Source organism: Ursus maritimus, unplaced genomic scaffold, assembly GCF_017311325.1.
Source record: "Ursus maritimus isolate PB19 unplaced genomic scaffold, ASM1731132v1 scaffold_2, whole genome shotgun sequence".
Lineage (NCBI taxonomy): Eukaryota > Metazoa > Chordata > Mammalia > Carnivora > Ursidae > Ursus > Ursus maritimus.
In genome coordinates, this window is record NW_024424452.1 from 12,248,290 (window position 1) to 12,274,999 (window position 26,710).

General features: G+C 44.2%; 1 non-coding gene across 1 annotated transcript; it reads right to left on the minus strand.

The window, feature by feature from the left end:
• Positions 1-23,296: 23,296 nt before the first annotated feature.
• LOC121104119 lies at positions 23,297-23,404 on the minus strand. The gene has a single exon (XR_005836490.1). It is a non-coding gene; the product is annotated as a U6 spliceosomal RNA (small nuclear RNA).
• Between the last annotated feature and the right edge of the window lie 3,306 nt (positions 23,405-26,710).

Below are 26,710 nucleotides of genomic sequence, written 5' to 3' on the forward strand. Positions count from 1 at the left end.
ACGTACGAGTGGCCTAAACACGTGCTGTCTTTATCGCCATGCTGAGAAGCCAGTGGTGATTTTGTTTCAAAACACGGCGTTGTTCTATATTACATTTAGAATTGTGGTTTGTCCCGTGGAATGCAGCGGAACATCTTGTCCCCCGTACCTAAGACACATGATGACAGTGTTTGTGCTCACTCCTCATCCAGCCCCATATATGGACTTAATCTGGAATTGTTCTTTGAAGGGGATTTGAGTTTACTAGCATTGCATGGGAAATGCCTGTGTCAAGAATTCAGTAACATGTGAGTACACCGTGTCAAAAGAGTTACGCTAGTAAAACTCTTCACATTGCACCATCAGGAAACAATTGTGCTACACAACTATCAGCAGAGGCCACCTCATCGAGTTTTCAGAAAATATTGTGATCAGTTTACCTGCGGTCAGTGTTTTGCCACTCCTTTGTGAGAGATTGGAGTTTCTGGCATTCTGGATCAGCTCCAAAAGCTTTCTTTTCTTCCTGCATTTTTCCCAAAGAAACTGAAAGGAACTTATCTGCTTTGGGTATGATTATATAGTTCCAGAAAGAAGCTTGCCTATCTACCCCACATCCTGCCTTCTTCAAATAATGAAATAATGAAATGGAAGCCCAGGAGACAATGTGTTCAAATCTGCCTAGACAGGGAGTGGCAGAACCAAGTTTAGAACCTGGTGACGTGTGGATAAGGTGAGTAGTCAGGTAAGGCGGGGCGTAATTCCAAGGGCAGAAAATGAAAGTTAAGGTGGCATTTGGTTTTTAAGTGGGACAGGACTTAAAAAACCACATGGCACACATAAGCACTCAATAAAAATTTGACTATTTAAAAAAATTAAATAAATTAATGAAATGCAAAAAAAAGGTTTCATCGGGTTGGTGTCTGATTTAACTCACATGAAAAAAAATGCACAGCTTCTCGTATATAAAAATAAACCCTTTTGAGTAGGCAAAGACAGTAGTACATTCTTTGGGATAAGACGCAAATCTCTAATTTTATACCAACTCAACGTACAAAATTTCAGATTGATATTTCATGAAGCGACATCTAGTAATATATAATTATCTGAAAGTTCACATTTGTAAAATCTTAAATGTCTAAATAACAAATTATAAAGGGTATCAATAACATGCAATTCTGAACATCTTGTTTATCTTCTGAGGACAAATTCTATCTTGGCACTTGCTGCAAGAGAAAAGTCTCTTGTAGAAGTCAACGGACTTTGAGTTGAGTCCTAGATTAGCCACTAACCAGCTCTGTGGCCACGGGAGCGTCATTTAATACTTCTGGGTCTCACTCCGTTTCTTCAACTTTATAGTTGAAAATGTTCGATGATGTGATCATCGTGACCCTTTCTTGATCAAAAGTGCATGATTTGACTTTTTTTTCCCCAAAAGACTGAGGAGAAGAGTAGAGATAGGGATAGATAGGACCATAGCCCCAAGGGTTGCCAGAAGCCACGCTCAAAGGAAGAAGCCAACAGCCAGTGGCCCTACTGAGACCAAGAGACACCCTGGGAATCCATCTCTTTGCCATTCTCCTTTGCCCATCTTTCCCCACCTCCTGCACCCCTTTTTTTGTGGGGGTATTCCATGCATTATAGGAGTTCAAAGGCAACGCTTGATTTGAAAACTCTGCTTCCCATTTCCAGTCTGAGCTTTTTCCCAAGGACCTCTGGTTTTTCCCCTACCTATCACATTGTCTCTCTACATTCGAGACCTGTAATTTCTGGAACGTCTCAGCATAAAGACCTTTCAGAGAAAGCACATGCTCAATTTTGCAAGGGGAGGAAAGTGGCAAATAAGATTCCAAAATCGAAACTTCAACTTAGGAAATGTTGTAAAGGTTAAGGGAAAAACCAAAAATTCAGCTGGAACGTGACAGTAGGTAGTAGCCAAAATATGATTAACTATGCCCTGCCAGTATTTGGGGATGGGGGTGCTCTGTTCTGCTTTTTAGGAGGTCCCAGAGCTTCACCTCAGCATTTGACTTGCCACCAGTCTTCCAGGTTAGGAATTTAGATGACTATGAAAACAGAGTTTCAGCTTCTTAAAGAGATGTGTGTTTGGGGTGGGTTGGCTCTAATTTCCGTTCCCTGGTTCTTAAGTGGGTTGTCCATTACTTCTTCCCAATATATTCTTTCTCCCACCACGTCAACTCTCCCAACTACTATTCAGTGCTTTGACATTTATTGCTAATAAAAATACTACTACTTATCATCTGAAAGTTAGTAGTATAGTTCGAAAGTTTTATGTACATTTATTTTTCCTTGGATTTATGTCACTCTCTCCTCTAAGCAAAGAATAAATAAATAAAAGCACTTTATCAAATTTATAACCTACTCAAATTCAGAGATTTCTGAATAGGAAACAGACCAGGGACACTTAGCCAAGATTAACTTAACTAGAAAACCAAAACCTTGCATATAGTGCTTTAAAGAAAGATGTTAGTCTTTAAAGGTTGTGTCCACACATGAAATGTGAAGTGAATAACTAGGGCAAAATTCCCTCTGTAACAGAAGACCTCTGGCTTTACCTTTTCCCAGAAATGCTCAGGTAACAAAGGCAAAGGGGGTTTTCTGGTCTCAATTATATCCTAATAATTGTTTCAATTCTCTGCTTCCTTTTGAGTGTGAAGATCCAGGCTAAAAGGCTTTAAAAAACAGGCTGAGAAGGTTTCCCAGACGTGAAATAGATTGTACAAAAGAAACTTCTGGCAAGTCTAATGTAAGTAAATCAGAAACATATGGACTGTGTTTCCCTCAAAATACCCATGGGTTTGAAAGCCCAGAAAACACATAAAAAGTAAAGGGAAACTGTTTTCCAAAGCTAAGCTTATTTGAGAAACTGCATGCTATAACAGAAAGCCTGGCTCAGCTCCCCAAAGCAGGGGATGGAGCCAGTGGTCAGGCAGCCCACCAGCCCCTACCCTAGCGCTTACGCTCACAGTCCTCATTTCTGAGGATGATGTGATTGATAGCACCGTGACCTGTGCCTATGGGTGGGACTGAGAAAACCATTGCTCAGTGCTTCCCATACTGAAGACATGACTTCATAGCTCCTTTGCAACCATCTGTAGTGAATGTTTACACAGCCTGTTTCTGTTCTTGAGGGCTTCTCATGCTAAACGATCAGGCTGGTGGTAAGTGGACATTTACTGAACACTTTGGCATGTGCCCCATGGGGAGGGATAACAAAGAAATGGACAATCATATACCAGCCCAAGAGATGAATTATGGACTCACTCTTGGAGGGGCTTTAGGATTCCTGAGTTCCTCCCTGCAGCCTGTATATGGCAATTTGGGCTACTTCCAGTCCAGAAAGTGGGAGGAACACCAAACCAAACCAAACCAAACCAAACCAAACCAAAAACCAGCTCGCGTTTGGAGAGTCAGAGAACCTGATATCAGATCCCAGCAAAGCCATGACCATAGACTTGTCAGCTGACCACTCGGCGTCTTGGTTTCCATCAATTATGTGGGAATAATAGTCAAATCACTTAGAGGGGTTGCCTAGGACACCTCTGTAAGTATTATGTCTCTTCCCCACCCAGGTAAGAAACAAACAAAGAGGAAGGCGGAGACTGGAATTTTCACCTTTATTCCTGAAAGAAGCCAGGTTGGAAGACAGAGAATGATTGATAAATGGGACTGCCATCTGAACCCCAGAATCAGGCAATTAAGTTGCTCAGTCTGAGGCTACGCTGGCTGGGGCCAGTCCCCACACTTAGGGAGGGATGTCAAATTAAGGCTTAGGGCTTAAGGGATAGAGTATCTCAGACTCTCAGTAGGTAACTCACTCCCAAAAGGAAATAGGAGGGCTACACTGAGCTCAGCATGTCCAGTCTATTCCAGACTACCAATCAGATAGAGCCCTCTGCTCCCATGAAGAGGAGTTGATGAATGGGCAGAGAAGAGCCAAAGTTGACTCATAAGATGTGTTTTCTTCACCTAAATGGAAATACCAGGAGAAGCGAACTAAGCAGTGTATAGCAAGTGAAAGCCCTCATGTAAACTGTAAAAGGTTGTACGCATTTTCTACTTTTGCTCAATTCATCTACATTTCTTAAACATCTATGTTTGCTCAGTCCTGTCAAATTTAGTTTGAACAGGACATCGTTTCTTTATTTAAGATTACAGTCTAATAGGCGAAACAGACAAGGAAGCCAAAAATGACAGTACACAATGAGTGTGCTAAGATACTGAAGTCTGCCCAAGGTGTAACAAGAATGCAGAGAAGGGTCATCTAATCGAACGGACAGGTAGGTAAGCCTTCTCTGTGGAACTGACATTGGAGAGCTGAGATCTAAAGGAACCAAGTGGTAACAGAAATCAAGACTTGGGCAGACTTCCAAGGCAGAGAGAAGTTCAAAAGAAGCCACAAAGGAAAACGAGGGGACATTTCAGAGATCTGAAAGTTGTTCGGCATGATTGCAGGAGAAATCATCTTAATGATATGGAGAATAGTCAGAAAAGAGTATTACAATCTAAAACAATATAGTAGAGTGTAAGAGTAAGAATACTCGAGGTACGAGAATGACCTACAGAAGGTCACTAAATCATTTAGGAACACTAAATCATTGTTTGAATGTGGCAAGGTACAAAGACAAAAATAAGACTGAACGAGGAGATTAATTTTTAAACTGATCTGAATAATTCTAATTTTTGTTTTATGTAAAACAGAAATGGGATTATTCAGGAAAGGGAGGGTGTAAAAAGACCAGAAACAACAAGGGTTGGCAAGGACCTGGAGAAAAAGGAACCCTTGTACACTGTTGGTAGGAATGCAAATTGGCGTAGCCACTGTGGGAAACAGTATGGTGGTTCCTCCAAAAATTAAAAATAGAATTACCACATGAGCCAGTAATTTCACTGCTAGGTATTTACAAAGAAAACAAAACACTAGTTTGAAAAGATATATGCATCCCTATGGTTATTACAGAATTTTTACAATAGCCAAGATATGCAAGCAACCCAAGTGTCCATGAATAGGTGAATGGGTAAAGAAGATGTGGTGTGTATACACATGGACTAGTACTCAGCCACACAAAGAATGAGAGCCTGCCATTTGCGATGACATGGAAGGACCTAGAGTCTTTGAGAAATAAGTCTCACAGAGAAAGACAAATACCATGTGATTTCACTTATACATGGAATCTAAAAAACAAAGCAACAAGCAAACAGAAAGCAGAAACAGACCCATAAATATAGAGAACAAACTGGCGGTTTCCAGAGGGGAGGGAATGGGGGGGATGGGCAAAATGGGTGAAGGTGAACGGGAGATACAGGCTTCCAGTTTTGCAGTGAATAAGTCATGGGGGCAAAAGGCACAGCATACGGAATATGGCCAATGATATCGTAATAGTGTTGTATGGTGATAGACGGTGAGCCCAGCATAAGGCGTAAACTTGTTGAATCACTATGCTGTACATCTGAAACTAATGTGACACTGTGTGTCAACCCTATTTAAAAAAAAATTTAAGGACCTAATTTAATTGAAATATCTGACCTCTGAAAAGTTTTTGATAAAAAACAAAGAAAGGGAGTATGTGCATATGAGTATGTGTTATAAGTGGAGACAAGAAGGACAAATCCTAAAATATTAACAGTGGCTCTATCTGGCTAGTGGGATTGTTAATTATTATTTTCTATCACAAATATGTATAAATCTTTTTATAAAATAATAAAACTGACTGGATCGCAAGAAGTTTTCTATGTCAATGACCCTTTCAAATGGTGCCAAGCGATAGGTTCTTTTGTATAATATTGTTGACTCTTTTCAGCAATCGATAATCAGGTCACATGGGCCCAGGTTGTATGGGCACTGCTCTTGCTTCTCTACCACCACAGTTGAGATCTTCCAAACTATCTGCAGTGAGCATTAGGTGAATATGGTTGTACAGTAACTCTCTGGTTCCCATTGGCAGGATTCACCCAGTTGCAAGCTCAGGAAAGAGGTCATTCATTCATTCATTCATCCATCCCCCAGCATTTACTGGGACAGACCCTATCCTCAGGGCTGAGAGTGGAACCACAAAGCAGCCTCAAGTTGGCCCCATGTAACACACCAAAGAAAAGAGCTCTGGAAGACCCATATTTCACACCAACAGAGATTTCATGTCATCGCACTTTCTTGTCTTCTGTAGTCCTATTTCATTTCCTTTGTGTTTCCACATTTAAATAGGTCTTTAGCAGCCCAATATGTTCTTTTTCAAATATATGGATGAGTTTTTTCCTTTTATTTCACATAAATACTATGTATACAAAGCAAACTATACACATGCCTATCCATTTGCATCTTTCACTTAAAAACAGATCTTGAAGATGACTTTATATCAGTAAATACTTGATTTTGCATATGAGCAAGCGTAAATTTGTTTCTAGAAGTAAAGTAAGCCAATTTGGGATTTTGATAAAAATTACTAAATCATTCTCCATAAATGTCCCAATTTCCTCACCCCCATGCCCACGCCTGCTGTCTACTACCCTTCCTAACCCAACATGGTTTCAAACTCTTGACCTTGACCCAACCAATAGTTAAAAAGTGATAGCACATTTTTGTTTTCATCTGCATTTTTACTGTGAGTCCAGAATATGCTTGGACTGGATTAAAGAACCATTTTGTTAAAAGCCTATTTATTGCTACCAAACACAATCTCTTTAAGAGACAAGAGCTACAGACTCTCCGGGGGGAGGGGGCAGAAATAAAGTGCAACAGCAGGCAGGATAAATCCGTTCTCAATCACCACTGTGAAACAATTGACTACCTTTCCACCTATAACCTGAGCATTCAAAAGCTGCTTTCTGGACTGCAGCAGAGAAATCACAGAGGGGACAGAAACCACCATGCACGTGCTTGCTATACGCTAGGCCCCAGGCTATATATACCCTCTCATTTAATCCTCCTAACATTTTTAATCCATGAGGCTCGGAGAGGTTAAGTACCTCCCCAAACTCACGTAGATTATGAATGGCAGAGGAAGGATGGAAGCCAGGTCTTAACGCCAACACCTGTATCCGGTGCATTACATCTCACTGCCTCTTGCTCTGCTAGGGCGTTTGAAGTCCATTGGTCTGCACCCTGGGATTCAAAAGCTAAGAGGCCATCTTTTAACTATCCATCATGACCCCCTAAACAGAAGTGTCCTATGGGCATCGCCTATCTATGGAGCCCAAACATAGGTCTTGATAAGATTTCTCATGCTTCCAACTTCCCCTAAGACTCACCTGCCACTTGAGACTCAACACTGAATCCATTTGTAGAATTATGGTACACACCCAATGATCAGTACCTGGAATCATTCGGAGATTTCAATATTATTCACAAGACCCCCCCCAAAATGGCTGGGAGTTGGTCTATCTGTCGCAGAGCTGCGCCATTTAACCCGTTGAGGTAGCCCAGACGATTTCGTGGTGGCGTACTGACGAGTCACCTTGAGAATGGAGACGACAGAGCTCTACAACAGTGGCTTGAGACATTTGACATTTGACAACTGCAAAGCTCCAAATAAGTGTCCCAGCCCATGGGGCACGTGGGTGGCTCAATCGGTTAAGCATCTGACTTTTGATTTTGGCTCAGGTCACAATCTCAGGGTGGTGAGATCGAGTCCCCCTTTAGACTCTGCAGTGGGAGTGGTACCTGCTTGAAATTCTCTCTCTTCCTCTCCCTCTGCCCCTCACCACCCCTGCTTTCATGCTCTCTTAAAAAATAAAAAAAAAAAGGGAAAAAAAAAAAAGAATTCCAGCCTTTGATGTTTCCCCACTTCACATCAGAGTTCCTAACAGAAATATGATGTAGAAAAATCGGACAGCCTCTTCCTCAGAAGCTGGGTAATAGCTGGAGTTTTAGTTCAGGCAAAGCAATCCCTTCCCACAGTATAAGGGGTAAAGACTCCGTCAGAGGAAAAGTTGCCTTGAGAGAAAATATATTTCAGAATATCTACAAAGCATGCTTCCAAGCAACCTGCCCCGATGTGTGACATTCCCTGTGGGGGGACTACTCAGGGTGTGACATGGGGATCGTGCCCTGGCGGGCCACAATGACGAGATCATTTCAGAAATTGGGAAATACACATTTGGAAACTTTTCTAGCAATTTGGCAGAGTAATTTTATGTCTGTTGAATCTAATAATAACAAAATTGGGGGCTTGTAAAAAAATGTTATGAAACCCGTTAAAATGAAGAAGTGTTTTGACATGTGACAAGGGCTCACACGAGGGTCGCAATTACTCAGGATAAGGAAGCCCAGGTGCTCTACCACATCACGAAGGATTTCTGGGATCCCCTCCATGGTGAGAGACGCATGACATGGGGCACCCGTGGGGCAGGTCAGTAGCACCGTGTACCACAGACTCCTCCGCTATAGGCCTTTGGCAAAAGTTGAAACCACCACCAAGACTCCCATCACACAACTGTTGCAACAGGAAGTTGTATTTGAAAGGTGCAAAGTGGCTTCTTTGAAGAGAAAATTCGATGCCCTCTTTTAAGAGGGGCAGAGCAAACGCCTCTGAGAAAATAATTAAGGAGTTCTGTGACTGACACCAGAAATCCATATGCAAGACAGGGGGACAGCCAAATTCCAGAGAGTTGTCCAGAATTCCCAAGGATGTGCTAAGTCAAAGAAGCCAGATACCAAAGGATAGATATGTATGATTCCACTTATATGAGGTACTGAGACTAGGTAAATTCATGGAAAGAGGAAGTAGAGTAGAGGTTACCAGGGGCTGGAGAGAGAGGTAGGTAGGGAGTTAATGTTTAATGGCTACAGGGTTTCTATTGGGGTTGATGAAAAAGTTCTGGAAAAGGATGGTAGTGATCGTTGCGTAACATCGTGAATGTACTCAATGCCACTAAACTGTACACCTAAAAATGGTTAAAACTTTACCTAAAACTAGTGTAAAATTGGGTGTTAACAGTGTTGGAATTAAAATTAAAAACTTGGCAAAATTTTAAAAATGGTTAAAATTATAAGTTTTCTGTATATTTTACCACAATAAATAAATAAGAATTCCCAATGTGTTTTTGAATACTAACTGTTTATTTAAAGAAAAAAAAAAAGCAAAAACCAAAACAGAATAGCTTTCAATAAAACAGTCTCTTTCTGAGGCCTGAGTAAACACCAAAAATAAATTAATTAATAAAAGCACGAAGTTCATCCCATTTGCGTCCAGTCATTACACCTGTAAACCAGAAATATACCTTTCACTCACAGAGAAAGACTAGAGAGGGGGAAAAAGAAAACCCACATTATTTTAAAAAGCAGTCAAGGCGGGCACCTGGGGGGCTCAGTCGGTTAAGCATCTGACTCTCGGTTTCAGCTCAGGTCATGATCTCAGAGTCGTGGGATTGAGCCCCATATTGGGTTTCACGCTGGGTATGGAGCCTGCTTAAGATTCTCTCTCTCCCTCCCTCACCCCCCTCTAAAAAAATAAAAATAAAAAAGCAGTTAAGAATTCTACCAGTGTGAAAACCCCTGTGATTCTCTGTGTCAATAAACACTCCTAATTTATCCCATCTTATTGAAATTTCCCCTATTCCCATGCACAATCTGTCTCTTTACCTATTGTCTGCGCTGACTCAACTAATTAGACTGCCTGGATCAGACCACCAGTCTTCATGGGCAAACCTGCAAGCATTCTGCACATAGTTAAGGAGGGTATCATTCCATAAGACAAATTCTATTTTTCATTTAAGATATGTAAGTAAGAGTTCCCTTTAAGAGTCACTGGGCCCGCACTCAACAAACTCTACTCCATAAGTTTTCATGGTTTTATATTCTCCCAGGACCCTTACATCTTTCTCCATCCCTCTGAATCATGGTTAGACAAGGTGTTCTCCAAGTATTCATTAAGCAGCTTTTCCTCATCTCCATATATTCCCTCTTGGCAAACCCACCCACCCTCTCACCTTTAGTAAACCCCATCTTTCTTGCTATGGTTCCTACCTATTTCTCCACGGAGTAGGTCTCCATGTCGAGTACTTACTGAACAATTCCACCATGATGTCCCACAAATGCTTCAAGCCTGGCATGATCAAGCATTTATCATCTTCCCTCCCAAACCTGATCCTCTTCCCACATTAGGTGGGACACCACCTAATGACACCACCACCATCCTTCCGGTGACCCAAGCATGGAACCTTCCTGGACTTCAGTGAAAGCCCTCTATGTTATCCTCCTGCCTTCTGGTTTTCTTGTTCTCAACCCATCTGGCATATTCCTCGATTAGATTACTCCTCAACCCATCCAAAGTGTCAGAAACCAGAACAATAGCTGATCATTCTCTGCAAAGACTAGAAAGTTCCAAGGCCCTCACATCACACAAACCAGAGGTCAGTAAAACTAGAATTTGCCTGGAATCCAATAAGGGACCCCCAGAAGCCGGAGCTGCCCTGCCAATCTGATAGACCTAAAGACGTTATCCCTAATATTTTCAGGGGCAGCTACAATTACAATACATCCACCCAACGTTATAAGACGGTGGTCAGCACCACCGTCAGAAGATGCTGGATGAGTTGGAGACATTGCGGGATAGGCTGGGGGCAACTCTTCTCTATCTCCTCATATATTGAGCATCATTTACGTACCAAGCACTGTTCTAGGAGCTAGAGACACAGAGAAGCCTGCCACGTTGGAATTCCTAGTCCAAAGAAGAGACACGAAATTGAGACACAGGGTGCCCTGGCTTCCCTAGAGATATATATATACACAGGACACTGGAGGACAGAGAGAGGGGATCCCCAGCACTTTCAGGAGCTTGGGTGCAGTGGTGAGATTGTGGAAGCTTTCACAGAGACTGCTAGCTCTGAGGTTTGAGCTGGGATTTCAAGGACAAGGAAAGATCCCTGGAAAGGAGAAGAACCTTCCAGGAAGAGGAACCACATGTGCAGAGCGAGGGCATGAGGACACATGGATTGTGAGGAAAGAGCTAGTGTTACAGCATGGCCACGAAGGGCAGTGGCAGGAAATGACGCTAGAGAAATATTCAGGTCCAGGATCACACAGAATTTTATACCACAAGCTCACCTGGACCCTTGACCTTCTCCAGGGACCCGCGAAGCAAGGATCACAAACCACAATTAGCCCTTAGAGGTAGGTGCAAACTTACGTACCATCTATCAACTCCTCTTGTTTTGTAAGCCGGGAAAGGAGTTATGATGAGAAGAAGCAACCTGCCCGGGGCCTTCTGTTGATCCTTGCATATTACACCTTCTCACACGATAGAAATCCCAACATGCAGAGTCTCTGCGAAGAGCAACCGTGCAAAATAGATTCAGAGATGTAAGGGGAGTAAGGATGCAGCAGCACACCTGCCCAGGGCACTCCTTTTGAAAGCAGGCATGAAGGAAGAAATCGGCATTTGCAGAAAGAATGGATTGCACACAGACTTAATGGGGAAAAATAAACACCTTTCAAAGGCAAGCGAACACTCCCTGTGAGTCATCCCGAGCCAAATGGGCCAAACCCCAGAATGTGCGAGCAGCACTTAACGTCCTAATATCCCTAACCAGCCGTCAGATAAACAATTAGCCTTAGTCATAATCAAGAACAAATGGCCAAATACAAGCACATAACCTCTAATCTGAGAAATTGTAAAGGGTCACTTTATTCTTTTTAGTTTCTTTGTGTATTTCAGGGGCAGCGAAAGGAATTCTTTGCACAGTGTGAAGGTTTGCCTGTGCTCAGAGCTTATCCTGAGTACACAGAGACAGTGGAGGGATAATCAAGGATGAACTTTGGACCTAGATGGAGCAAGATTTGAATGACAGCTCATTCGCTTAGTAAATGTGACTTTGAGCTGATTTCTTGCCTCTATAAACTCCTCTAAATTGCCCGGCACACTGAGGGCACAAAGTAGATGCTCAGACCGTCATGGGTTGGGTCTCCACCTGTCGTGCCCCTGTGGGAGAGTGTTCGCAAAAGTAGCCACAGTAATTCCCCTTTCTATATCTATGTCCCTTTCCACACGGACGTGGGGCTTGCCAAGCGACCTGTTCTGACAAATGACATGTGGAAAATGTGACACCCGAAGCAGAAACCAGAAAAGTGTTTGTGCATGGGAGTTTTCCCCTCTTTTGTTCCTCTTGGGACTCTTTAAATCACCACCATAGGAACAAGCCTGGGCTAGCCAGCTGGATGATGAGAGACACGTGGTCAAATCATCTTGTTACCCCAACTGACCTCGAGCCAACCGCCAGACATTGAGAGTGGCCGTCTTACAGCAGCCAGCCAGCCCATTCCAAGAATCACCCAGCCAAACCACTCATCATAAGAAATAACAAATGCTTGTTGTTTTAAGTCTCGAATTTTGGAGTGGCTTGTTACGCAGCACGCGCTGACAAATACACTCCTTAAATGTTAGGAGCCCCCTGGTTTATGGTCTCAGGTCTCTCCACAGTCAACATAGGAAATCAGTACATCAACATCAAAATGATGTATCTCGAGGCTGCAGCCCCAGAAAGGTCTCCCGTGCCTATGGAAATGTCACCCCTCAAGTTTCTACTTGAATGGGCCAACACGAAATTCACTATACACCCCCCCAAAAATAAAACAAAATGTCCCTCATCGCTCTGTTCCCAACATGCAAAGCATGAGGATTGCTCTCCATTGTTCCTCTTTCTCAGCGTATACACCCAGTCAGCCCCCAGGTCCTGTCAATTCAACCTCTTGAACACCTAGTGGCTCCTTCCCTCTTCCTTACCCCCATTATTTCTACGCCATGAAAGTCTCTTACCCTGTTTTAGCAAATGAATGCAATAAGCCCTAAGTGATTTCTTGCCTTCAGAATGTTCCCCCCACCAACACAGCTTCCATCTGAGCCTGCTTCTCCCCCTCAGAAAGTTCAGCATATCGCCATTGCTTATGCGATGATGCCCAAATGTCTTAAGCTATCACAGAAGTCCTTTCCCGAGCTGGCCCCTCCACTGCCACTTCCACCTTCTGTCACACCCCATACGACACTTCCAGTCTCCCCACGGAAACCCAGGGAGGCCTTTGCACGTGTTGTTTGCACAGACATGGCATGTCAGTCCCTTTTGTCCTCTTTTTTGAATTTCTACTCATCCTTATAGACTCAACTCAGAAGTCACATCTTGGATATAAAGCCCCCTCCCATCCCAACCCCAAAAGAAGTGAATCTCTTCCTCTTCCACGCTATCTCTGTGCTTTGTGCATTCCTTGAATGTCACCTTTATCATATTATATTGTAGTAGTCTGTTAATAGTTCTCTCTTCCCCAACATCCCCAAACCTTTCTAACCTTTCTACAACCTTCCTTCTTGTAGCATCGGGTCCAGGATCTAGTGTATAACAAGCATTCTCCCAAAAGTTCACCCCATGAATGAAATCTCAGCACTCTTCCCTTTTCCCTTACAATAAGCTAACGTCATGGATCTGTCGTTAATAACTTCCAAATGCAAATATGCTCATTTTACAAAATTTTGAACCGAATTGCTCACACACACACAAAAATACGTCATTCCCCAAACAGTTCATCTCATGAATGAAATCTTAGCGCCCTTCCCTTTTCCCTTACTGTAAGTTGGCTTCATGGTTCTGACGTTAATAACTGCCAAATGCAGATATGCTCATTTTACAAAATTTTGAACAAAGTTGCTAACACAAAAAAAGATATATAAGTCAGAGATCTTCAGATTGAAGATTTCCGTTTGGAGTGTATCCCTGTTGCTCTTAGTTCCCAGCAAATTAAGTGATGTAACCTGGTTCTGTAAGGCAATGTACATCTCTAGCCCAAAGGAAGAAGTTCTAAGAATAAGGAGTTTGATGACTTTCAGAGAAAGCTTACACTCTGAGGAAAGCTCTGATCAAAGAGAGGAGTGAGAGATACGAAGGCAAGCAATAGATTCCAGGTTCAAAAAATACCATCAAACTTTGGAGGCGCCATACAAAATATGTCCAATCCCATCCCCCAGTAGGGTGATGTCCCGGTGAGAGCACAAGCTCCAGATTCCAGAAGGTTGAAGTCAAGTTTCTGCTGCCATATACTTCCTACATCTGCCAGCAAGACTGACATTCTCTTTCTGCATCTGTAAAATGAAGGATTTGAACCACATTTACTTCCAAATCCCATTAAGTTCGATAAGTCTATAGGTCTGAGTCTATGGCAATAATCCCTAAGCCTGCCTGTGTATCAACATCACTTGGGAAGCTTTCTAAATCCACAGATCCCCGGGCTCCCTTCTCAGAGATTGCGATTCTACCGATTTGAAGAGAAGTCTGGGAATTCTGTAGTTTAAGAAAACCCCAGCAGGTGATTCTGATGCAAAGCCCCGTGTGGGAGCTGGGTCACCATCTAGAAACTTCATCTGCTACCATTTTTCAGCTACTTCTACCAACTACAGAAGAATATTTTCCAATGGGACTGAAGATCCAACTTCATAATAATGGTTAAAGGAAATAGAGGATTCCCTTTACCTAAAATTACCTTAGGGGAACACATCTGTTGCTCAAATATGGAAATCACCTACAGAGTTTTATATTTCAATATTGGTATTATCACCATTTTAAGCATGTGATTTGGTCTAATCTTAGGCAAAAGACTTTCCATATAAATCTAAGTTTTTTTAATGGAAATCAGTGAAAAAATAATTATTTCGTATATAAATATTTACAGCCACTGCCCAGGGACACATCGACACTGCAGAATAAGATATATGTTTGTGGCACAAACCAGTAGTGGGATAAAAAGGTGCCATCTACACACAGATAGACACTGCTTGCCTACCCACCTTCGATGTTTTTCTTACCAGCAGGACCTGTCCAATTCAAGGCGATGAATTGTTATAAATCTAAGTTAATTGTGGACAATTCTATTTCCCTTGAAAAGATACTAATTTTGACAACCCCTCCTGCAGCTAGGGGTAGCCTGTGGTCACACTGGACAACGAGAATGGAAAACCAGTCTGCTGATGGGCTTCTGGGAAACATTATTTTCCCCTCCTTGATAAAGGGAGGGTCCTTTTTGCCACCAGGATCCCTGCTTCCTTCCTTGAATGTAAAGGGCTACATCATGGTGACCATGAGGTATTAAGCGTGAGGCCCAAATGCCCATAACCAGAGATGACATAGTAGAAAATGAGAAAGAGCCTAGATTTTGATGGCGTTAGGGAACCACTGCTCCCACCAGCAGACTTCTTATTATGTGAGACAATTAGGTATCTTTATTAAAACCACTGTGAGCCTTGATTTCCATTACTTGCAGTCAAAAATACACCTAACCAAAAATCGATCTCCGGTCAAGGTTAAGTATAATCCACGGGAGGCAGCGAGGCATACTTGGGGTCAGAGTCTCATGCCATAGAGTCGGGAGATATCCCCCAGGAAGAAGCATTTCCATAGCTGCTCCCAGAACAGGCAGAAGACAGGAGGAAGGGGAGGGAGGCAGTAACAGCTTTCCTGGAGAAGGTTTGAAAATGAGAGAGAGGACTAAAAAGGCTTCAAGTTTACCACTTGACATTCTAGTAGGGGAGTATTTACTATGGAAATGGATAAGATTTTTTTTTTCCCCAAAAATCGAAGTCAAAAAAATACAGGAGTCACCAAAACCTTCTTGACATATTCAACTACCTTCACTGCTCATATTCACTCCTCATCTGGAAGACTCTGTCTGAGATCCTGTGTCCCGCCCCAAGGCGCCGTCCCAAAGGGCCCTTCATTTCAGGTCCTACGAACCCCTTCTGGCACCCCTTCTGGCTCTGGGTTACCAGAGCCCAGGCCTCTTTGACTTCGGTGGTGCTCACTACAAGGGAGCTTATCGAGTCCCCTGGGATTCTGAAAACCACGTTAGCAGAAGAGTCTCACATCTGGAACTGGTTTCTGGAAAACATCAAGAAAGGCAGCACACACTGTATCTCCCCTCGCTCTGGTTCTCATTCTCCCTCTAACACTTAAGGAAATTACAAAGAACCTCTCGGTGTATATAACACATTGGCACATCAAGTCCCCCAAGGAAAATATTTGAATTTCTTCCATCTATTTTCCTCTCCCGTTCTTTATGCCTCTCGATGAGAAGAAAGGTAGAGCTTACAGTTTATGTCAACACAAAAGGCCTCCGTTTGTATGCTTTACTTATTAAAGTATTCAGCGATTCAATGTCAAGGTATGTATTATACATACTTTTTTTTCTAGGCCATTATCGGCTTTCTTACAACACTATTATTCTTCAGCCCAGCTAATGCTTCTGTCAAAGATTTAGCAACAAGCATGGAAAATGTCAAACAGTGGGGAAGAAACCTAGCTGTTTCCACAACTGCACAAAAAGCCAAGTTGTCTTTTATGGAAAAGCAGCATAATTCCACTATGAACACCACTGGATGTTTTATCAGGGGACAGGGTGGTGGGCTAGTTTATTTGTTTTTCTCTGCACACCTGAGTCCATTTCCTCTGAATACATTTCCTTTCTTCTCCTGCCAATATACTTAATAAAATAGGGCCTATGTTGTTATCGTTTTGCCCTCTTCCCAGGAGGTATCTGGCTTGGAACGTGACAGAAATCAGCCGAGGGAGTCAGTCTTGTTCTGTCTGCAGAGCAGTGTGATAAGATTTAAGGAGCACTAAAAGGCTCCTCTGGAGAAAAATATTTTCCCAACCTGCTTACCAGGGTGCCTGAAATTACAACCCTTCTGCTTTAAGGCACTGAGAGCCTCCATTAAAATGCAAATATGTGAGGTGACTTATTTTATCAAACTATCACATCTGAGCTTGAATTAGTTTATGGCTTAATTCAAAGTCCCGAAGTGACGGGACACAGGGCTGTTAAGTTGGAATGTGAGCAAAGATGATACAAATGTTTAGGGTTTACAGTGCATTCCCTATGAAGCAGGCCCGGATAGCGGGACAAAGTGAGAAAACAGGGTGCGGTCTGATGGCACCAAAAGTTAAGTCCAAGGTTCATACGGAAGAGCAGGTGCTCTCAACAATGCCGGCTGAGCCACCGGCTGGTCCGTGTGCTTGAGAAGGTACCATCCTCTCACTTAAAAGGTGAACTCAAGGAAGCATCAATGTGCATAAGGCTTCTCTCCCCTCCCCCACTTCCCACCCTTGAAGTGGCGTCCGTCCGCGGTGGGGTTTGCCTACCATTGCTTCCCTGTCTGAGTGTGCTCGGGACTCTTACCCACTCCCTCCCCAGCAGTTTCCGAGGCTGCAGAGAGCCTATGGTGGATACTACCAGTGCCCTGCAGTATTTCCACGATTCTCCCTTCCCACCCCTTTCATAGTCATGGCCAGATGACTGACTTGGGCCAATGAAATATTAACAAAAATGGTCTGTGTCCCTTCCAGGCAGAAGCATGGGAGAGCGGGCTCATGATTCTCCTGGCACCCTTCTTCTGCCATGGTGAGCTCTGAAGCATGGTGAACTTGAGTAAAGATGCAAAAAGGCCAGAGCAGCCAAGAATGGTGGACACAGAGAACAAATGCCTGGAAATCTGCTCAGACTTGCAGATGACCATAACTAAGCAGGAATATGCTTCTATCATGTTAGACCCCAGTGGCTTTGGTGTTACCACTTCCTCGTCACCTAGTCTCCCTTGACTGATCCTTACCCCATAGACTGCACCTTGGGAAATACCATCAGGCCCTCCCTAATACCATACGCTTCTCATTCAACAAATACTTATTGAGTACCTACTACGTGCCAGATGATATTCTAGGTACCAGGGATTTAGTAGTAATAGTAAAGACAAAGTCCTTGGGCTCATGGAGGTTGCATTCCAGTCAAGGAAGAAAGATTATAAATAAGTCTGTTAGAAATAGGTTCGGTTGAGTATGCAGAAAACTCAAATAACATCAACTTAACCAAGTTGTAGGTCTAGTTTCTCTCACATAAAATAAGTCTGGAGGTTGGCACTCTGAAACTCATAGGGTGGCTCTACAATGCCATCGGGGGCCTAGATTCCTCCTGTCTTTCAGATCCACCATCCTTAGCACCTGGCTTCTGTCTTTCAGAGCACCTGGTATTCCAAAATGGCTGCCTACATTCTAGCAGGAAGAAAGAGAAAAGAGGAAAGGGAAGAGGAGGTGTCTCCCAAAGGAGGCAGGCTCAGCTTTCCATGAAGATCTAGTCCACAGGCAATACATACGACTTACTGGCTACTCCTACCTTCAGGGGAGGCCGGTAGGGAAATATAATCCCAACTGGATAGATTCTTGCCACAAAGAAAACAGGGCTCTGTTAGTAAAAAAGAGAATAAGTACTGAGCAGACATTAAACAGTCTCTGCCATAACAGATAAATAAATAAGGATTTAAGCTGGTGATAGGTATTTTGAAGAGAAAAAAAAATGTGATAAAGATGGAAATGGTGTAGCTTTACCTGGGGTAGGGGAGAAGGCCAGGTAGCACTGGACTGATGGGAAGAAGTCCTCCATGGAGATAGCTGGGGAAGGGAACCCCAGGCGGAAGAAACGAGGAGTGTCAAGGATTACCGGAACCTAGAGGAAGAGACAGCCCCCCCTACCCAAGTCAGTGGAGCAGAATGAGTGAGGGGGACATGGTTGGAGATGAGGTCAGAGAGGCAGGGAGGAGCCAGGTCATGAAAGACCTTGTGAATTTCATTCCAAGTGTGATGGGAGGCAAGCAGAGGGACAAGCAGAAAGTGACATTCCCTGAGTCCTCCTTAATCCTGTCATTCTGGGTGCTAAATGTTGGAAACTGGTTTGTAGAGGGATGAGAATGCGGACCAGGTAGGAGGCCGATTCAGACATCCAGACAAGAGATAATGGTGGCGTACCTACGGTAGGATGGATAGGCAGCGCTAAGAATGCCACTGTGATCAGCAGCCATGAATTTTTGCTGCGACCACCAGTAAGCATGAATTTTTGTTAAACCCCATTGGCCTTGATGGGTAACTTTTTCTTCCAGAGTTTAGCTGCCCATCTGCAGGCTTGGAGAAATTTGGGTTTTTCCAGAATTGGAGTCTTGCTCAGAGAGTGTGATTGACTGGGACCAAGGGAAGACTGGGAAGGAAGGTTGTTGAGACAAGTCACTGAAATGGGGGACACTAGACTCCCAGCAGGATGGGAAGGGATGGAAGACAGAGGCTGAGGGTGTGAAGCATCCCCCTACCCTAGAGTCAGCCACTTCCTCTTTCTCACCTGCAGCTGATGCTCGGCTTCGGGCTCTCTGCCTGGTTTCTGCTGATGGATACGTAGCTAGCCTCTCTGCCCAGCACCAGGTGACCAATACCTCCGGGCCTCATCTCTCCGATCACCCTTGGCCTCATGCTCTGCTGCTCACTGGTTGGTCCTGCACCCACCTCACCCAACTCAAGTGTTGGGCTCCCAAGTCTCAGAAGAAAGACCAAACCCGATTTATATAGTTCAGCGGTTAAGCATAAGGGCCGAAGGTAGGCTGTGGGTTCCAACCAAGCTCCTTTACCATCCAGCTGTGTCACTGTGAAAAATTACTCACCTTCTTTGTGCCTCAATGTCTTCATCTGTAAAATGGGACCTACCTCATAGGGCTATTGTAAAAATCAAATGATTTAATGAAAAGCACACAGAAGAGTACATAGCACACAGTAAAGCTCCCAATTCAAGTTATTCGATGTTATCATCTTCCAGCATTACTAAGCACAAATCTCACTCCCTCCCACAACCCCCCCCCCCCCCCCACCCCCCCCCCCCCCCCCAGCCTCCATTTATCTACTTTCCCCAACTCGTCTTGTGCTTACTATTCACAACACGTCATCTGCTCGTACAACATGCTGTCCTATTCTCTAATTGTTGGTATCACTCAATTTGGCACTTGAATCCACGCTAATTACTGTATGCTAATATATAAAATCACGTCCTGTCCTAATTCTTCATGTGTGAGCCTTAGTTCTTCTCTCCTCCTCTTGGAGGAGATTCCCATAGGCCAATCGGACCCTCCTCCCACACCTTCACGGCGGACGGTGCGGGGCTAGACACCAGGTACAGATGTTTTCAAAACTAGGATACAGAGAGAGGGCCTTTCATCTGGAGAACTCCCATAACCCTGTGCATTGGGGAAGCTAACGGAAGTAGGGGAAAGCTTCAGAACTGGGACTGACATACACATCTCTAATTAAGCCTACCCTTCTCTGGGCAAGGACTGTGCTGTTGGGGGGAGAATACTGTCAGGCATTATCTTCCTAAAGGTCTCCAAAAAAAGGCTTCAAGAAGGAGTCTGACTTAGTCAAGATTAAAAACTACAACGCTAGCCTGATCCTCAGGCCTCCTGGGCCAGTGAGGGTAACTGGCCCTCCAAACCAATAAACTCTTCCAGACCCCCAGCCCAGGGCCTCTCCCGCCATAAGGAGGAAACACTCTGAGCAGAACTTAGGGGCTTGCTGGGAAGCTGCCGTGCCTGGAACGCACTCCGTGTCTTTGGGAGGCTGCCTTAGAAGTAGCCACACACGGCCCATTGAAGAACTTCCGCAATGCAGAGCAATATGGCTGCCCACCATGGCCTCTCTGCACATCCTGTGAATGCAGCTACTAACGCTGAGGAGTAGTGGGGAGGAGGGATCAAGAACCAGAAGGGAGGGAGGAGGGAGGAGGGATAGAAGGGAGGGAGGGAGAGACGGAAGGAGTGAAACAGAGGAGGGAGCGGTGACGGTGATGTCAGAGGTAAGAGGAGAGGTGACTCCAAGCTGACATCTGTAGCTGAGTAGGATACCAGGTGCAAGGGGAGGGCCTTTACAACAGTGGTTCTCGACCCTACCTTGCATCGAAATCAACTGGGGGGGCTGGTAAAACCCAGATTCCCAAGCCTCCCCCTCCAGAATTTCTCACTCAGTAGATCTGGGTGGGGTCTGAGAATCTGCATTTCTAGTAAATTCCCTGGTGATCCTGATGCTGGTCCAATCACCCACTTTGAGAAGAGCTGCCCTCTGGAATCAGAGAGAAGCACGGGCACAGATGCCCTGGCCCCTTCTGGGGAGAGAAAGTAGATTGGTGGGATTGGACCCAAGGTGGCAAAAGATAGGGGTGGGCAAAGGAGACAGGAGCTGTTCTCACAGTGAAGACACTGGGGGCGAATGCTGTCCACTTGGAGGCGCTGTGGAAATTTACAGCCTTGGATGACATGATCAGCTTATGGTTCCAAAACTATCACTCTGGCATCAGTGTGCAGAATGGATGGGAACAGAGGGAGACTGGAGAAGGTGGAACGGAGCTGGTGCAGTTGCAGTGTGAAAGGAGGAAACCGTGGTCTTGGGGCACAGAACTGAGCAGATGGGCAGAGGCCTGGACGGGATGGTGGGGAGAAGGAAGGGGCTAAAAGCTACCCCAGGCCGGTCCGCTCTGATGCAGCAGTGGGGGAGATCGTATCCACTGACAAAGGGAGGCAAGGGACAAAGAGATCTGCGGAGAAGAGAACATCATAAATTCCATTTACGAGGACTCTAGGGTGTCCGTGGTGCCCATTAGGCAGCTAGGAATCCAGCTCCGGAGCTGAACAAAGAAGCTAGGAGTACAGATGGGAGGCTGAGCACTCTTGTATGCAGGTCCAGGTTCGAATCCAGGCTGTGGTCAAATGGCCAACAGGAGGTAGGGTGGTCGGTGGGGCACAGGGGTGGGGGAATTAACTGAGAAAAGAGCCAGGACAGACACTTGACTTCCCTTTTTAATATGGGCTCAGTTGGGCTGCCTAGGTGGCTCAGTCGGTTAAGTGTCTGACTCTTGATTTCGGCTGAGGTCATGGTCCCAGGATCCTGGGATCGAGCCCCACATCAGGCTCCCCACTCAGCAGGGAGTCTGCTTATCTCCCTCTTCCTCTGTCCCTCCCCCCATTTGTGCGCTCACACTCTCTCTCTCTCTCTTAAATAAAATAAAATTTTTAAAAATAAAATAAATTAATAAAATGGGCTCAGTGATGGAAATCAAGCAAGGAGACAGAGAGAAGCAGAAAGGGGTGCAGAAATTACAGCCCAGCAGGACTTAACAAAGATTCCACAGCATCCTAGTATTAGCCTTGTCATCTCTCCAGCATCACAAACCCTTCTGACTTCGCCTTGTTGAAGGCAAGGTGTCGGTGCTGCTCATGGTCTGTTCCCACACCCATTGGCTGCCCTTCCCTGTTCAGCCCAAACCCTGCCAATTACACTTCTCAGGCTTCTTTGCCAACTGGCTTCTGGTTAATTTCTGCCAAAGAGAGACACTGGCAGGAGATTGGAGAGTGGAGAGCAGTTCCTCTCCCACCCTCCTCCCCATCTCTGCCTTCTGTGGCTTCTCATCAGACCTGGGCTTCTGGGTCCCACCGGGCACCCAGGTCCTGGGGTCTGGCTACAGCCCCTCCTTTCTCTTCAGTCCTTGCAGCTTGTGCTGCTATTCATCTGTGCATTGACCCACCAACCCATTGGGCTTTTCAGCTTTTCCAACACCTCCCAACAACTTCCCAAATGATTTCCCTCTATTGAACTAGCTGATGCGGGCTCCGTAGTCCTGGCTAGTCCCCAGTCGATACATATATCATGATACGACATCACTTTCTCTCCCCCGAACTCATTTCAGTCTTCAGAATCCTACTCAGGCAGGGATTATCCAAGTTGATATTAACAAAAGTTTCCATTTAAAAGCTAAGGGGAAATGTAATTTTAAAAGATGCCATAAATGAAGATAGGGGCCAAAATAAATAAATTGTAAGACATAAAGCAGAGTGATAAATTAGTTCAAATGCTGGGTTTTTTTGATAAGACTACTAAAATAAACAAACTTCTGACAAATGTAATTAAGGGAACATTTTTAATTAGAAATGAGGAAGGAGATAGGACAAAATATAGACAATAGATATTTTTCCTCCAAATCCGAAGAGAATACTGTTGACTAATAAGTGGAAATCTTCAATGAAATGAATAATTTCTAGAAAAATATAGATTACTAAAAATAACTCAAGAAATATAAATTTAAACAGAATAACAACCAAGGAAGAAATTGAGGACATGATCAGATAACAACCTATTAAATGTAGTTGGTCCCAGTGTTTCCACAAGAATAATTTTCATACTTTTTAAGAGACAGATAATTCCGATGTTGTATAACACAACCAGAGTGCAAAACGAGATAAGAGTACCTTCGTGTCCATTACGCAAGCATCATCTTCTTCCTAAAGCCCAATAAAGGTAAACACACAAAAAGAAAATTATAGTCACCTATCACAGGTGAATATGAATAGGAAGAACTTAAATAAAATCCTCACCTCTAAAAAGCAACTGGTTTTACTGGACTGCTTCAGATCTTTAGAGGGAAGATAAGTTCTAGGGTTTTTTGGAAACAGCTTTACTGAGATATAATTCTTACGCCATAAAAAATAAGGAACACCTTACAAATGTGTGTGTCATCCTAGCACAGGGGCCGTGGCTAATTTTCTCTGTATCGTCCCAATTTTAGCATATGTGCTGCGAAAGCAAGCACAAGGGATAATAACTTTATAAGTTAAGTTGGAAGAAATTACAAAGGGTGGACAGTTTGTACATTGTAGAAATAAATAACCATTTGGTAAAGCTAGAACTAAAATCAAGGGGAAAATATCATCTGGAGAAAACATTCACAGCAAATAGAAAACAGAGTTCTTTTCTCTGTTATGGAAAGAGCTTCTGTACACTGACACCAAAAACTTAAATCCGTAATATGTTAACTGGCAAAGAACTGAAGGAGACAATTCATGAAAACAGAGACGCTATTAGTAAACAAGCATGTGGGGAAATGTTCCGCTCTGCTTGCAATCAGAGAAATGCCCACTCAAATGATGTTGTAGCGTCTAACACCCACCACCTTTGAGGAATTTTAGAAATTATTCCGTATTACAACACTGCGGCAAAACCAGTCCCCGCACACACTGTTGGCAAGCCACATGAACTGGCGTCATCTCTCGGGGAAGATATCGGGGACCATCTTAAAATTCCATAACGTATCCCTTTCTCCTAAGGGATTTATGAAGAATAAAAAAAAAAAAAAGGTACATGAGGTATTCATGGCAGTGTCACCCTAATAACAAAATTAATGAACTAATTCATTAAAGAGGCTCTAAATCCAACAACAGGATTATTAAGGAAGGGTTGTAAACTATTGTTTGTAATTATAATAAAAATTACAGTTTATCAACCACCCTCAGATACGTTACTTCTTTTAGTCCCGAGCGATCTCAGGAGGTAGGTAGGAATGACTAAGAATCAGAAAAAGTAAGTGACTTGCCCAAAATTGCACTATCAGTGGCTTTTGAACAACCGTTACCAAATCCCATGTTGTTGCGATGTGAGAGGGTGGTGATGAGTCTCTGCTCTGAGCCTCGGTTTCCTCATCCATGAGAAAGGGTAATACAAGTACTTAAAGAGTGACTACGAACATTAACTGAAGCTCTTAAATGGCTGTAAAGCTCTCAGCACACACTCAGGACTCAACTATTAAGAATAATGATAATGCAGGGGGTTCCTGGGTGGCTCAGTCAGTTAAGCAACTGACTCTTGATCTCAGCTCAGGTCTTGATCTCAGGGTCATGAGTTCAAGCCTTACACTGGGCATGGAGCCTCCTTAAAAAAAAGAAAAGAAGAAGAATTATAATATAAAACTGGTCCAATCCAGTACTTTTACAGCAATGTAAACATCGCAGTCGGACAAGGCCGAAACACAGTAAGGAATAATGAAAACCAGAGCAGCAGATAAAGCACTTCTCTTTTTGAATTATTTTGTTTTTAGTACGATAGGTAGAAATCTGGAGGGAAACAAAACTAGAAGATGCAAAAATCTCCTAAAATGAATTGGCATTTTGAAGGGAGCCTAGCATTAAATCTGGGATTGCTGCATCTACAACATTTGAAATACTAAACTCACCCCATGCACCCCCCTGGAGACACCATGTTCCATGTGGGCACCACGAGCGGACCATGAGCGGATGGCGCTGTTTCATTTGCCCAAAGGACCAAGGAGGCATGCGTTGGCCTCAATAATATACTAATGCTAGTGATTGTCTTCCTTAAAGATAAACTTGGTTTTTTCTTAAAACTGAGATACGGAAGCATCTCAGGAAAATCTCCGGGTAGTTGGGAATGGAGCCAAGTCCACTCCTAATGAATAGCAGCATTCCAGGGATGCTGCTTGGCGGTGAGGAAGGTCATCTGCAGGACCAAGGAGAATGAGGTTACTTCTCCCTTTCGTCCTGTGGCCTGAATCTACCCTCAAGGAGCAGCATAGACTTAGCCAGTGCTAGCCTCCAGGTGTAAATCTACGAATGGGAAGAATTCGAACTACTGGAGAGACAGATGTCTGAGCAATGAAGGAAAGGGCTAGACGCATTCCTTGGCTTTTCCTCCCAAAAGTCAGCAAGGCCAGAAAATCTCCACCCACTACGAAGACATACATGGAAAGTTACTCGGCCGTCAGTTCCCGCACTGTCACAGGCTGGGGAAGGACCAGTGGGATTAGGTGTAGCTGAGGGTTAGACATGGAACCCGTCCAGGCTGTGGTCTCGAGCTTGAATCGCGAACAACTGTCGACATGAGTCAGGACTCATGTGACTAAGTAGATGAGCTCCAAAAAAAGAAGTGACAAGTTCAGCAAAGGATATAATTTAAGAAGAGAAATGTCAGGGGGTGACCCAGAACCTGGCATGGCCAGAGGCTGAATCGCACTGAGCTCAAACGTCTATGTCCAAGTACCTACTCCACTTGGAATGTCAAGAGGCATCTCAAATTTAATATGTCAAACACCAAGCTCCCCGTTTTTGCCCTCACCTGCTCTGCCAGTAGCCTTCCCGTCTCAGGTAAGAGACACCATCCTGGGGCGCCTGGGTGGCACAGCGGTTAAGCGTCTGCCTTCGGCTCAGGGCGTGATCCCGGCGTTATGGGATCGAGCCCCACATCAGGCTCCTCCGCTATGAGCCTGCTTCTTCCTCTCCCACTCCCCCTGCTTGTGTTCCCTCTCTCACTGGCTGTCTCTCTCTCTGTCAAATAAATAAATAAAATCTTTTAAAAAATAAAAATAAAACCCTCCTTGCACAGACTTGATCGTTTCTCACCCTCACGACAGTGTTCTGACATGATGTCATTATTCTTATCTTTCTTACATAGAAGAGAAGGCTTAAAAAAGGCTAACTTGTTCAAGATCAGGGGGCCGCGATTGGCAGAGCCAGCACTTAACCCAAGAATTTGCCATTGGCCCCCAAATCCCAAGCTGCCACCTGAAGCAGGTACATTTTTTCAACTTTCCTAGTCCCTCATTTCATTCATGGTGGCATTGCTGACAGATTTTAACAGTTCAGTAGTTAACCCTTGTGCCATAAATTTCCATTTGTCACACCCAAAACTCGATATTTTAGAAGGCTACCCTTCTGGTTTTTAAGTGGAAATTGATGACATAGTGTCCCGGAGTACAGGAGCTGCAAACCCTCTCCTGAATCTCTCCATCTACCTCGAGGCAAAAATAGAAAAGTCAGGAGCGCCCGGGGCTGCCCTCCCCACTCCAGTGTGGCCCCAAGAGACACTACCCCAGCTTCGCCGGGGCCCGGGCACTGCCCACACTGAGAAGGTCAGAGGCTTGCTTTGGCAGCCAAGATGGACAGAGAAAGGAGAGCAGCTGGAGACACCCATTTGTGGAGAGCACTCTCCCTTGGCAGCTCAAGGTGGCCCGACGTCTCCGAGCATCCAGAAAAGAACACAAACAAACAGATTTTTATGAGGTCTGTAACCCAATTGACAAAGGCGAGCTCTCTCAGCCTGGAAGTGT